Below are 12,695 nucleotides of genomic sequence, written 5' to 3' on the forward strand. Positions count from 1 at the left end.
CACCCAGTATTTTGACTACAGAACTAAAAATTAAAGGTTGAGTATCCCTTATCAAAAATGCTTTGATGCCACTGGGTTCTCTCTTCCATGGCGTCTACCTCATACTGAAGGGTGTACTTCCTTTCCTGCTTTTACCTGATCCAAATTCATTATGTAGAGCCTGTCTTTTTTACCTTTAATAAATGTAAAACCCTGCCACCATTAAAAAAAAAAAAAATTGGGGATCAGAAGCATTTCACATTTCAAGTTTTTGGCTTTTGGAATTATTCATGGAGACTTTAACAACAAGGTCTCCCTAATCCTAAAATACAAAATATTCTGAAATCCAGCGTTTTTTGAGAATAAACATGACACTTAGTTTTGGCTTTTGAACATTTCAGATTTTTATATTAGGGACTCAACCTCTATGAACAATGTTGAACTAGCACTTGATACTGTATCCACTTACAATCAAATAGCTAATTTCAACTAAAGTATCCAAAGTCCACAATGAGTTAAGATGCAGTGGGGGGGGGGGGATTATACTAGAAACTCTATAAAGCACACTAAAATGTAAATTATACATAAATCATGTTGAAAATGTACTTAAACACAATAAGACTGAAATTTTTCTTTTCTCTTTGTTTTTAATAACTTAGAAAACTGATAGTGCCTGCCTGGTAATCACGAAGTTGTGAGTTCGATTCCTGCTACCAAAAAAAGAAAGAAAGAAAGAAAGAAAGAAAATTCCCAAAGAGAGTTAGGCATGTAGACCACATCTGTGATCCCAGCACTGGGAGAGGCTGAGTCAAGAGGATTTGAGTTTGAGGCTATAGGGAGTTTGAGGTCAGTCTAGACTACACAGTGCAACCCTGCCTCAAAAAAAAAAGGGGGGGCGGGGAGAAATAGCTGGGTGGAGAGGGTCCACAAGTTCAAGGCCAACCTGAGCTACACTGTGAGTTCAAGGTCAGCCTGAACTACACAGTGAGACTCAGTATCAAAAAAAAATGAAACAATTCCAAGGAAGAGCAGAGGGTATAGTTCTGTGGTACAGCAGGGACTAGTCTGATCCTAGACACTACAAAAACAAGAAAAAGGAAACCCAAGGAACGACAGATACAGTGATAGACTGCTGTAAAGTGAGTCCCCTATCCCCGTCTCACCAAGAAACCAACACTTCATCTTCCAGCTCCAGAAAAGGCTTGAATTGAAGTAGGTGTGGAAAGAATATCCTGCCCCAAAGAATGTAAGGACAGTTCTATTATAAAATAAAGCACTGAGAACAGAAGAAAGGATGCAGGCAACCTTTTTAAAACCTTAAAGAGGGAACAAAGGACAAACTGTACGTAACAATTTAATTTAACTCATAAACCTATTTGCCACAGGACTTTAAAATCTGAAAGGTTCTTAAATATGATGCACTTGGGCCCCCTCTCCTACAGATGAAGAAACGGAGACCAAGAAGGTGTGCATGCTCTTACTGAATAAAGAAAGCATAAAGGGGTGAGGGTTGGCTCCCTAAAGAATATAATGCAAACTCATTTTAGGATACGAAAAAAATTTGAAGACATTAAAAAAAATTCATGTCACAAAATGCAAATTGGAAGCAGCAAGTGTAATAGGAAGGGAGGAGTATGAAAACAAGGAAAGCCAAAAAGATATGACCCCAAGTGCTAAAAAAACAAAAAACAAAAACAACAACAAAAAAAAAACTAGTTATTAACCTGGTCTTGATAGCACTAGCCACGTATTTATTTATTAATGGAAGGTGGGTGAGACAGTTCTTACTACATAGCTCAGGCTGGCCTTGAACTCAGTATGTAATCCAGGCTGGCATGGAACTCAGAGTGATCCTCCTGCCTCAGCCTCCTGAGTGTTGATATCAGAGGCGTGTGCCACCACGCCCAACTGATATTTATTAATTACATGAGGACAGTAGTAACTTTTCAGTAGCAAAGTAATCAGATTTCATATGTGACAACACATGCCTCTTTCATATGATGCACTAGAGGACACTACATCACCTCTATATCCACCAAAAACAAATTTGACACTGGTAAGAAAACATCAAACAAACCCAAATTGTGAGATATTTCACAAATAACTAAGACTAAAAAGAGAAGACAAATAAATGCAATATGCAATCCCAGACAAATCCTGGACCAGAAAAAAACTTTTGCTATAAAAGATACTAGAAGCATTAGTATAATTTACTGATTTGTACAAGCACACTAAGGTTATATGAATGACTCTCCTTATAAAAGACTTCTACTGACAGTAACACGGAAGCCGGTGACTTCTGCAACTTACTCCCAGAAGACAGAATGGGCTGGTGGTGTGACTCCGTGGTAGGGCAAATGCTTTACATGCACAAAGCCTGAGTTTGATGCGTGCCACCAAAATCTTGGGAGGGGTGTGGAGTGGAGGGAAGGGGCGAGGAGACAGGAGGAAGCAAGCAAGCATGCGTGCACGCACACAGGATACCCAGAGAGCACAAGGGAGAAGCATCTAACCCAATCTGGATACTCCCTCAGGAAAGGCTTGATGGAGGACAAAAGCTCGGCTACAGCTAGGAAGAGGACTAAGAATTAATGGGATAAAAGGAAAGAAGAATGCTTGGTGCACCTTCAGAAGAGTCCTGTGTAGATTTCACACAGATTGTGCCTAAACTGGATCCTGCTTCTCCAAACATAAGAGTTGAAACACAATGTAAAGGAGGGAAGGAGGACCAACACACATTGTGTGGGAGTAGGAAATCTCCCACAGATCCGAGGAAGCTTCCAGGAAGTAGTGGAGGTGGGGTTGCTAGCTGGGGGAAGAGCATGCAGCAAGTAACCACAGAAGCACTGGTAGAAGCAACGGGAAATGGATCACGGAAGGGCAGGAGAGGGAGCAGAAAGGCACGCTTTAAGCAAAGCTTCACTTCCTATTTCACAACTGCAGCACTCACAACCAAGGAATTATAAATATGCAAGACTTAACTCTGCTACACATAATCCAGTCTGGCATCACCTAAATAAATAGCTAGTGACAGGTCTAAAAGAGAAGTCATTAATTATGATGATCCACTTTAATGGAATACATAACATTATAAAAAATTCTATTAAAAAATAAAAAAAGGAATGTGGGGTATTTTGTGACAGGCAGGTAGGACAGCTGGAACAAAGCTGTCGGAGCAACAGCTGTGCACCATGTACTGTTCATCTAAACCCACAAACTAAAGTAACCCATGTCAGACAACTTCATTTGACCAATCAGCTCAGCCAATGGCTTCTAACTGAAACTACTGCAGAAATACATAATTTGCAGTGATTTTAGTAAGGAGAAAAAATAAAAATTGTCTATAACTCTACATATAAAATTAAAAACTGAGAATCACAAGGTCATATTACAACAGAAGACAAAGTTTTCCACACTATTTTCACAGCTACTGAAATAAGGATCAGAAGCCAGACACTGCAACACACACTTGTACAGTAGTCCCAGTTAATCAAGGTTAGAGCTACAGAAAACTGAGCCTAGGAGCTGGAGATCAGCTTGAGCAACATTTCAAGACTGTGTCTCACAGAAATCTAAAAATACGTAAATAAAATAATGATCAATGACCCTTTCACACTTCATATAATAAGGAAAAGACTCCGAGACCCAACATTTCACAAATCTGAACTATTCACATGCAACCTCACCATTTCCACTCCATTCCTAATATCTGACTAAACGAGTGTATCAGGAAGCACTGCAGTGGTTCTAAGAAATTTTTAACATAAAGTCACTTGACAAAAAGTAGGTTTTTTTGGGTTTTTTTGGTTTTTTTTTTTTTTGGTCTTTTTGAGACAGGGTCTGGCTATGCAGTTCAGGCTGGCCTTGAGCTCACTATGTAGCCCAGTCTGGTCTTGACCTCGCAACAATCCTCCTGCCTCAGCCTCCCAAGTGCTGGGATTACAGACATGTGCCACAAGTAATTCATTTAAACTAAGCTGTTGGCATGGAAACTCTACCCCCGTATGTGAAACTAACAACGCTGTGTTCAAGTAAGCTATTAAGCTATCCATCTAAACATCTGCAACGCATTATTAAATTACCACTGAGATCTTTGTTGTACAATTTATCCTCATTTTTTTACTCCAAAAACCCACAAATCCCTCTCTCACCCCTAACTTTAAATTCACTTTTTTCTCAGTTTAAGACACGTAATTACGTACTTGAATGCATGTATGTATATAAGTCTAAAGGCCTAAGGCAAATCTCCTATCTTATTTAGTTGACACATCTTAATTTCAGAGGCAAAGGGGGTGAAATTACAAATTTCATAGTCATATATCTTTTCTACCTGATTTTTAACATTTAAATTTAATATCCACTGTAAGTCTTTCTTTGCAGTTTTGACTTGACTACTTGCTTAGTATTCTTTTCCATTCAGCTAACAAACTGCTGACTCCTATAATCTCAACCACATGTCAACATTTAACCAAAAGCAAGGCTTTGGGAGAAAAACCCACCAGGAAATAAGACAAAAGCAGTAACTCTTTAAGACCGTATTCTCCAGGCTGTTTTACATTTCCTGAATCAAGATTTCCACATAAAATCAAAATAAGACCATCTTGTCCAAAGACTATTTTGGATAAAACTGAATGCTTATTATAGATCAACTGCTAAAACTTTTAAAACTCAAGATTCAAATGTACATATGCCATGTATGACCTTTTCATTACAGAGAAACTCTAAAATCCAAAAACAAAGCCAATTTTCTGTCCTTTTCAGTAACTATCTGCTATGGAATCTTAATAGATCCAATTCATCTTTCCTAAAATCTTTACTTCCCCAACTATTTCCTATGTCCTGTTTAAGACCTAACACCAGCAATTAATAGATATTAACAAGTATTCTCTCAAGTGTTTAGTTCACGGAACAAAGATATTTCTGGTCTATGATTCTTACAACCTAAATATGAAGAATAAAATGTACAAATACAACTAAGCAGTGTATATTCAGGCCAAGGCACCTAAAGACACAAAGCCTTCTACTAAAATATTTGTGTATATTCTAGTATTTATCAGATTTTTTTAAACAATATAAGGTGAATAAGACACAGAGTTACTGTCTAATCCAAAACTCTCTTTGAGAAATGAAATGGTCATACAGTCATAGCAGTTGAATGGATGTCACCTAAGACCTATGTGTAACTTGCAAGATGCATGCTCTTAAACAATATGAGTTTGTCCAGGTCTATGACTTTTTAAAAGAAAAAAAAGAAACAATGCTGTGTTGTTTAATTTCACTAGACTACTTATGACTATAAAAAGGTAATCGTAAGGAGTAAGTTCCTCCCAGACTTGACAGTGTTTCATCATTTCCCTGAGAAACTAGGGAACAGAGAAAATTTTCTTGTCATATCTTGATAAATGTTTCCATTTCCAAAGATAAGTGAATGCTGCAAGGCATATTAAGTAGAAGAGTTATTTCTGCAAAAGGGAAACTTGAGGTTAGCCAAAGATAAATAAAGCAATTATCTCCACTGCTTTAATACAAAAAAAGTTGAGATGCAATAATTTCATACCCACAGAAGTTATCGTTTATCATGAAAAAAGTAAATAAAATCTTAAATACCTGTCCAATTAGAAGTACTTGAAAGTATTCTCTTTCTTTTTCTTTTTTACCATTTTGGTTTTTTGAGACACCATGTACCCCAGGCTGGCCCTGAACTCACTATGCAGCCCAGGCTGGTCCTGAACTTGCAGTGACCCCCCTGCCTCAGTCTCCCAAGTGCTAAGATTACACACATGCAAAACCACACCCAGCAAAAGTGCTTGAAGGTATTCTTTAAATCACAATTCAACCTAGCATTCACCATACTTGATTCAATCCAGCACTTAATAAAATCAATTCAAAACCAAACCATCACCAAAGGTGGGTGGGCACCCTAGTTTCTCCTCTGTGAAGTTCTTATCTTCTCCCTGATAAATAACAGCTTATAGGAACATACTTTAAGACAATGATAATATCCACCTACTCTCAAACCTTTACCAACTAGTTATAAAATCAACTTTTGACACCTAAGTCAATTATTATGACTGCCAAAAGACTTCCTAATATCCCTATTTCATTCATTAGCCTGTATGTTTTTTCAGTCTGAATTCCACATTAACAAGTGGGCAAGAATCACCTGTCTCACTTCAATGATTAAACTGACCCCAAATGGACATCCTTCCAACTTGGCTCCCGTCTCTCAGATGTCCCCCATCACTGTTTTCTGAGTACTTCCGTGTTTCCTAACGTTACAAGCTACTCCAAGCTCACCTTTTCTTTTTTTCCTGGCCTCAGCTTTAAAATTAGACATTTCTCCAAGGCGTCTTCTAGTAGAGAACAGCGTTTAGAAACCAAGCTCTGGCGCTAGGTGATCTCATTACTCCTCTACTAGAGTCTCACTGCTTCTGGGCCCTGTTAGTGGAGCTGGAAAGAAGACGTATACGTGTGTGCATCCATCTCTGCTCATCTGTGTACTTCCATGACTTCATGCCAGTGTCTTCAGTTTCAAACACCAGCACCTTTGCCCTTTCCACACTTGTAGCTCCCTTCTCTCCAACAGTAAGAAGAAAAGGGAAAGTATCAACTGGAGTTCACTGATCGCATCAAGTTCTTTCTCTTTAGCCTGAGCAAACAGTCCAAATACTAGGTTCAAAAGTTATCTAAATTAGTTTCCTTTCACCCATTGAATGTGATTAAGTGATTCATTTAAACTAAGGTTCAGTACACTTGTCTGTATTCCACCTTAAGGTTTTTTTTCACCACTTGCTTTTATTGCTGTGTTTGTGATTTACATACTGAGCATGTGAAACATTAACATGGTTCCAAAGTCAGAAAACAATATCCCAGAAGGGTCACCGTCCTCATTCCCTCTATCATCTCTTCCACTCTGTTCCTACTCACCCTCACTAGGTCAATCTCTTGTATATCCTTGTTTTATTTTGTTGTTGTCCCCTGGAGCAAATACATTTCTGTATTGCATTTCCCCATCTATATATGAGGTACTTTTCAACTTTACTTTTTTCACTAAACATGGTATCTTAGCATCCCACATCTCACTGAGACCTTTTTGGTACTTTTTACTGTTATATAACGCTCCACTGAGTAAATACTACATATGGTATTCAACTAATCTACTGTACAAGCAGCTTCTAATTTTTGAGATAACAAACAATGCCACAACTTCACGCACGCGTATTTTCATACTGTTGGAAGCATACCTTCTCAGGGTAAATTCCTAGATTTGGGATGGCTAGGTCAAAGGGTAAACAAGTAAACAGTCAAACGTCGATCTATGTCTCCTAGTAAAATGCACAGGAAAAAACATATCATTTGTTAGTTTTCCCCACCCCCACAAAAAAATGCATAACCTGAACTTAATCATGAAAAAACATCAGTCAAATTCAAATGGAGGGAGTACAAATAACGAATTTGTACTCTTTTTTAAAATACAGGCTAAAAAAACCTTTCGAGTTAAAGGGGATGGAGATAAAAATGCACATTATAATCTTTTACTGTAAAGGGCATTATTGAGAAAATTGGCAAAATTCATAGGTACTTCTGATTTGGGTTATTATTCTACATTAAGCAAATATCCTTGTTCTATAGAAAATATATACAGTGGTACTTAAAAATTGGGGAAGGATGCATTATGTCTTCAATCTACACTCAAATGATTTTTTAATGTGTACAGATTGGGGAATAAAATATAGCCAAACATTAGCATTTGGAAATAAGGGCACAACATCAGACATCATTTTAACATATTCATCATTGTAGTACTAAACACACACTTACACATATACAGTGCTCTTTCTCCTAGGAGGTAAAAAAAATCATGTAAGGCGGTAATGATAAGCTTATTGGCAATATTAAACTAACATACACCAACAATAAACTAATCATATGTGAATTAAAATACTAATATTTTTAATGCTTGTAATCACCACACAGCTTTTACAAAACCTAAACTAGGACTTATAAGACACCAAGAAACTCAGTCTAATTATGTTTCCAGCAGCAACATTTCAGACAACATATATTTCTTTGCTTTTCTGAGGCACATTTTTCTTTGTAAAACAAACACAAAGGCCTATCAAGGACATTAGTTTAAACTAAGTTTCAATCCCAAACACAGATTCAGAGGCTGGATCCCAAAGTCATTTAACACCTAGACCTATCTTTCTTTCAAGATTCAACAAATACAGCAGAGTTGAACTGTAAACATGAGGTTAAGAAAACACTCATTAGGCTGAGGGGCAAAGGCCCACACGCCCAGCTGTCCAGGAGGCTGCGACACGGGTTCAAATCCAGCCCAAGCAACACAGCAAGGCCATCTAACGTGCACAAATGGACAAAGAATCCTACCGACTTTATTAGTTTCTTTTTAACATATGGAAAAATATGTAATATACAAATAATTTTAACATAAAGACATCCTAAGCTAGATTTCGTTATGCTTCTTCTGACAAAAGCAGTCGTTCTATGCATAGAAAGAGAGAAAAAAATGAAAGAAAAGAAAAAAGAAAAGAAAAGAAGGTAGGAGAAAAGAAAATGTTCTGCCTTGGACGCCTACAATTTAGATCATGGCACACTCTTCCAGACCATTTCAACTGTAACCAGAGTAAGTAAACCTCTAGTACTAACATCACTGGGAGAAGTGTCTTATTTTTCACTGCTAGCAATTCATTTGTAAATTATTGTACTCTCAAAAAACATAAAACAAGCTGGGCATGGTGGCGCACACCTGTAATCCCAGCACTCTGGAGGCTGAAGCAGGAGGACTGTTGCGAGTTCGAGGCCAGCCTGGGCTACAAAGTGACCTCAAGGCCAGCCTGAACTGCACAGCGAGATCCTGTCTCAAAAAGACAAAAATAAATGAATAAATAAATAAAGCAATTTGAAAAAACAAAAACAAAAAAACACCTAGTTTTCAATTATGCTCCAAGTTAATAATGTCAATGCTTTCCAGGTGCAGGAAGAGTCTCCAAGATGTAGCAATGGAATGGCCACACAGGAATATAAGCTCAGAACCGTGGTCCACAGGTCAAGTAACTGCCAACACAAGGAAAGGAGTCTTGAAATCTCTCTAGAATCTCTGCCCCAGGAAAGGCAATGAGAAGGCACTCAGCAAGAGACAAAATCTTCTAGGTAAAAAAAGAAGGTAGGTATCTCAGTCAGGTCCAGACCAACAGGTTTTAAAACTAAAACTCAAGATGACAGAAATCAGCCAACCCCCACACAGCTCAAAGTCTGACATACTGATGAATTAAAAAGATGCGAGAGAACAGAAATTAGGAAATTTCTCTCTTAAATTCCCTCTTCTCAGAGTTGCCAGATGAAGCAAAAACGCAAAACACCAACCATTACTCCATTATTTCTTTTCTTTTTTTCTTTTTGGTGCTAGCGACTGAACCCTGGGCCTGGCATATGCTAAGCACATGCTCTACCGCTGAACTAAGCCCCCAGTCCTATCACTTCTGAAGAGCAACTCCTGAGTGATAAAAACTTGTTTTCCCAAATTTAGGAAGGAAAATTAATATTCACCACCCAAATACAACACAGAAGTGAGGAGGGGGAGTATGGGATGGGATGAGAAAGACTTAAAATAACAGACTGTATGCTGAGGAAAAACTGCAAATTTTGTTTTGGAAGAACACCAAGATAGAGAAGTGGAACATCACATAAAAACAGGTAACTATTATTACTTACACAGTCGGTGCCACTGTGCTGAATGACTCGTAGGCATTACTTTATTTGCTTGAAAAGCCCTAAGAATGCTGTTATTCTCTTTTCAAATGGGGAAACTGAGGCTTAGGGAACCTAAGACACTTGATCACAGACATGTAACTAATTAAATGAGTAAGAAAGAATCTTAGAAATTCAAAGGTGGCCTGGCGTGGTGGCGCACACCTGTCATCCCAGCACCGGGGAGGCTGAGGCAGGAGGATTGTTGTGAGTTGGAGGCCAGCCTAGGCTACAAAGTGAGCTTAACGCCAGCCTGAACTGCATAGGAAGACCCTGTCTCAAAAAGCAAAAAAAAAGAAATTCAAAGGTGGAGGAGACTCATTCAACCAAACCCAGTATTTTATGGAGAAGAAACTGAACCCCTAAACAGATCAGACATTAAAATATTAGCAGAGTGACCTGGGCAAGAAGACAGTTCCAAGTCCATCTCTCCCACTCTGTACATTAAAATTCCATCCTAACTTGAGTTTAATAGAACTTAACATGTTTTTCAAAAAATTATGAGCAACAGAAACAGGGAAATCATGTCTACATATGTAGTCTTAATAAACACTTTTTTAGTCACACATACTTTGATGTGTTGTATTCATTTTTACAGAAGAAAAGGTATCTCAATTTAATAATTTCCTAATGTTGATATCCTTCATATGCACAGAAGGTAATAACTAAACCTAAAGTCAAAGAAAGGCAGGGCTAAACACAAAGTTGTTTTAAAAATCATTTCCAAATTTATTATATTTTTTCTCCTCAAGATGACATAATAGAAAAATATACAATGAAAGCTATAAAAACATCGTACTATTTCAGGAGTCTCAAAAAAAGGATCGTTTGTGCCATCCTGATCACCTACAAAGAGAATGAAACTGCTACACTGTCACAACAGAATGAAATGTAACTCCCCCAGAGTCAGACAATAAACAGCATCTCTATTAAGTGATGACAGTCACTTTAATTCCATTATCTAAGAGTAAAAAATAAATTATGCAGCTGTACTGTGTGTGTACTACACACTGTCCTAAGTCCTTGACCTATGTTAACTCCTTTAATTTTCACACTTCTCTATGGCACAGTGTATTTTCCAGTTTACAGATGAGCAAAGCTGAGGTACTGAAGTTGAATGGCTTGTCTAAGAGTCACATGGACCAAATGGCAGGCTGGGTCTCTATCTAGGTGGTCTGTTTCCTTGCTCGCCAGAAAATCTTCACCTCAGCACCTCTATGTCTCTGGTTTTTGGCACCTGGTCACCCACCCCACTCCCCATCCCCACCCCGCCTGCCTCCTCTCTCTAAGCTACCACAGTATACATTTCATTCTCCCCCTCACCAATCCTACCTACACTTTTGGTCATTTGAGGTGCTGCGGATCGAACCCGGGACCTTGCATAGGCCAGGCAATTGCTCCACAACTAAGCTACATCCCCAGTCCCACAGCGCTTTTACAAATCCTTCCCACACTGACTTTTGCAAACCTAAATTCCCTTTCCATTTCAACAAGTTACAGAACTGTACATATGCACACTTACAAAAACGGCTACCACTAATGTGACATATACATGCTAGATAAAACGCCAAAATCCTTCTCAGAATTTCAGTTAGAAAGAAAGCGTAGTGAGACCCATTTTGTTGATAAAACTGAGGCTCAAAGAGGCTGAATATTTTGGCAACGTTCTCACAACCAAGAAAAGACACGGCAAAAGACACATACACCTGTATATCTGAAAAGCTCCTACCCTTCGTGTATATGTACACGTTTCCCAAGGACACCTTATAGATATCGTTTAAAGCATCTAGCTACTACACTATTCTTTTAGGAAGCATTTCTTCAACAAATGACTTCTAGGAAAATCATTAGGAAGACAGCAATGACTATTTCTTAATAGTTTCTAATACAATTGACCAAAAACAAATTATAATATCTTTAATTATTAACTTATGGATTCAATTACATTCAGATGGTCCCTCCCTCAAAAAAAAAAAAAGTGATTTAAATCTATTAGGTAACACTATTCAGCACAACTGGAACCAAGATAATTTTCTGACTCCTTGACTACTTCAAACACTAACCATCAGAGGACTCACCAAAGAAAAGGTTTACTATAAATTGTTTTGCTCTGCCATCAGTTATTTTAAAAATCTTTCTTAGCCTTAGGGAAATAGCAACGTGACATAATCCCTGATTCCCTTTGCTAAACTTAAACCAATCTCACCTGATTTTTTTTAACCCATTTATGAGCATATTATAAATGCTCATTACATAAACACCCCTCTTCCTGGATACAAATTTCCAGCAGCAGTTTTTAATCCCATGGAATATTATAACGGCCCAAATAATGACAAGCAGATGAAACAAATCTGAAAAAATATTTCAACCATCGGTACTGGATAAAATACAACAGCTGTTACCTGACACAGCCGGTTACTACGTTTCTCCCAGCATATGCCACACCTTCTAGGTTGACAAAAGCAAAAACCTGTCTGGCTTTTCTTTTTTAAAAATCCCAGAAAAGATTAAAAGAATGAAGAATTCCACCTTCTCCTCCTCCTCTAATACATTCTGCTTTGCCCCCACCCCAACAACGACAGAGGGGAAGGAGTGGGGGTGAGGGTGGTCAGAATACAGAACGCCCGATCGGTCGACCAGCCGGGCTCACCCCAAACTTCACCTTGGCACGGCGAGAAGCAGGAAGGCACCAGGAATTCCTAGGAAACGGCCTCCCCCGAGTCAAAGCACAATTTTAACTTCCTCGAAGCCACCATTTCCCTGGAGCATTATCAACACTCCCACCCGGATATATTACCTAAGAGACTACTTGTAAACCCAGCGCAAACACACACAAAGAAAAAACACCCCTGCTCCGAACGGGCAGCTCAGACTCGCCCGGCGCGCAGATCCCGGGGACGGCGCGGAGATCGATCGCCCCGACGGCGGCTGCAGACGCAGCGCGC

The 12,695-nt window shown here is 38.6% G+C and overlaps 1 protein-coding gene across 1 annotated transcript in view; it reads right to left on the bottom strand.

Annotated features, from left to right (window-relative positions):
- Rras2 (related RAS viral (r-ras) oncogene homolog 2) overlaps positions 1-12,695 on the bottom strand; it is a gene marked incomplete at its 5' end in the record, with an annotated part of 63,601 nt that extends 50,906 nt beyond the window's left edge. Inside the window, 1 exon segment of the mRNA XM_005415344.2 lies at positions 12,548-12,695.

The sequence above is a fragment of the Chinchilla lanigera genome, unplaced genomic scaffold (assembly GCF_000276665.1).
Source record: "Chinchilla lanigera isolate Chin_1 unplaced genomic scaffold, ChiLan1.0 scaffold00013, whole genome shotgun sequence".
Lineage (NCBI taxonomy): Eukaryota > Metazoa > Chordata > Mammalia > Rodentia > Chinchillidae > Chinchilla > Chinchilla lanigera.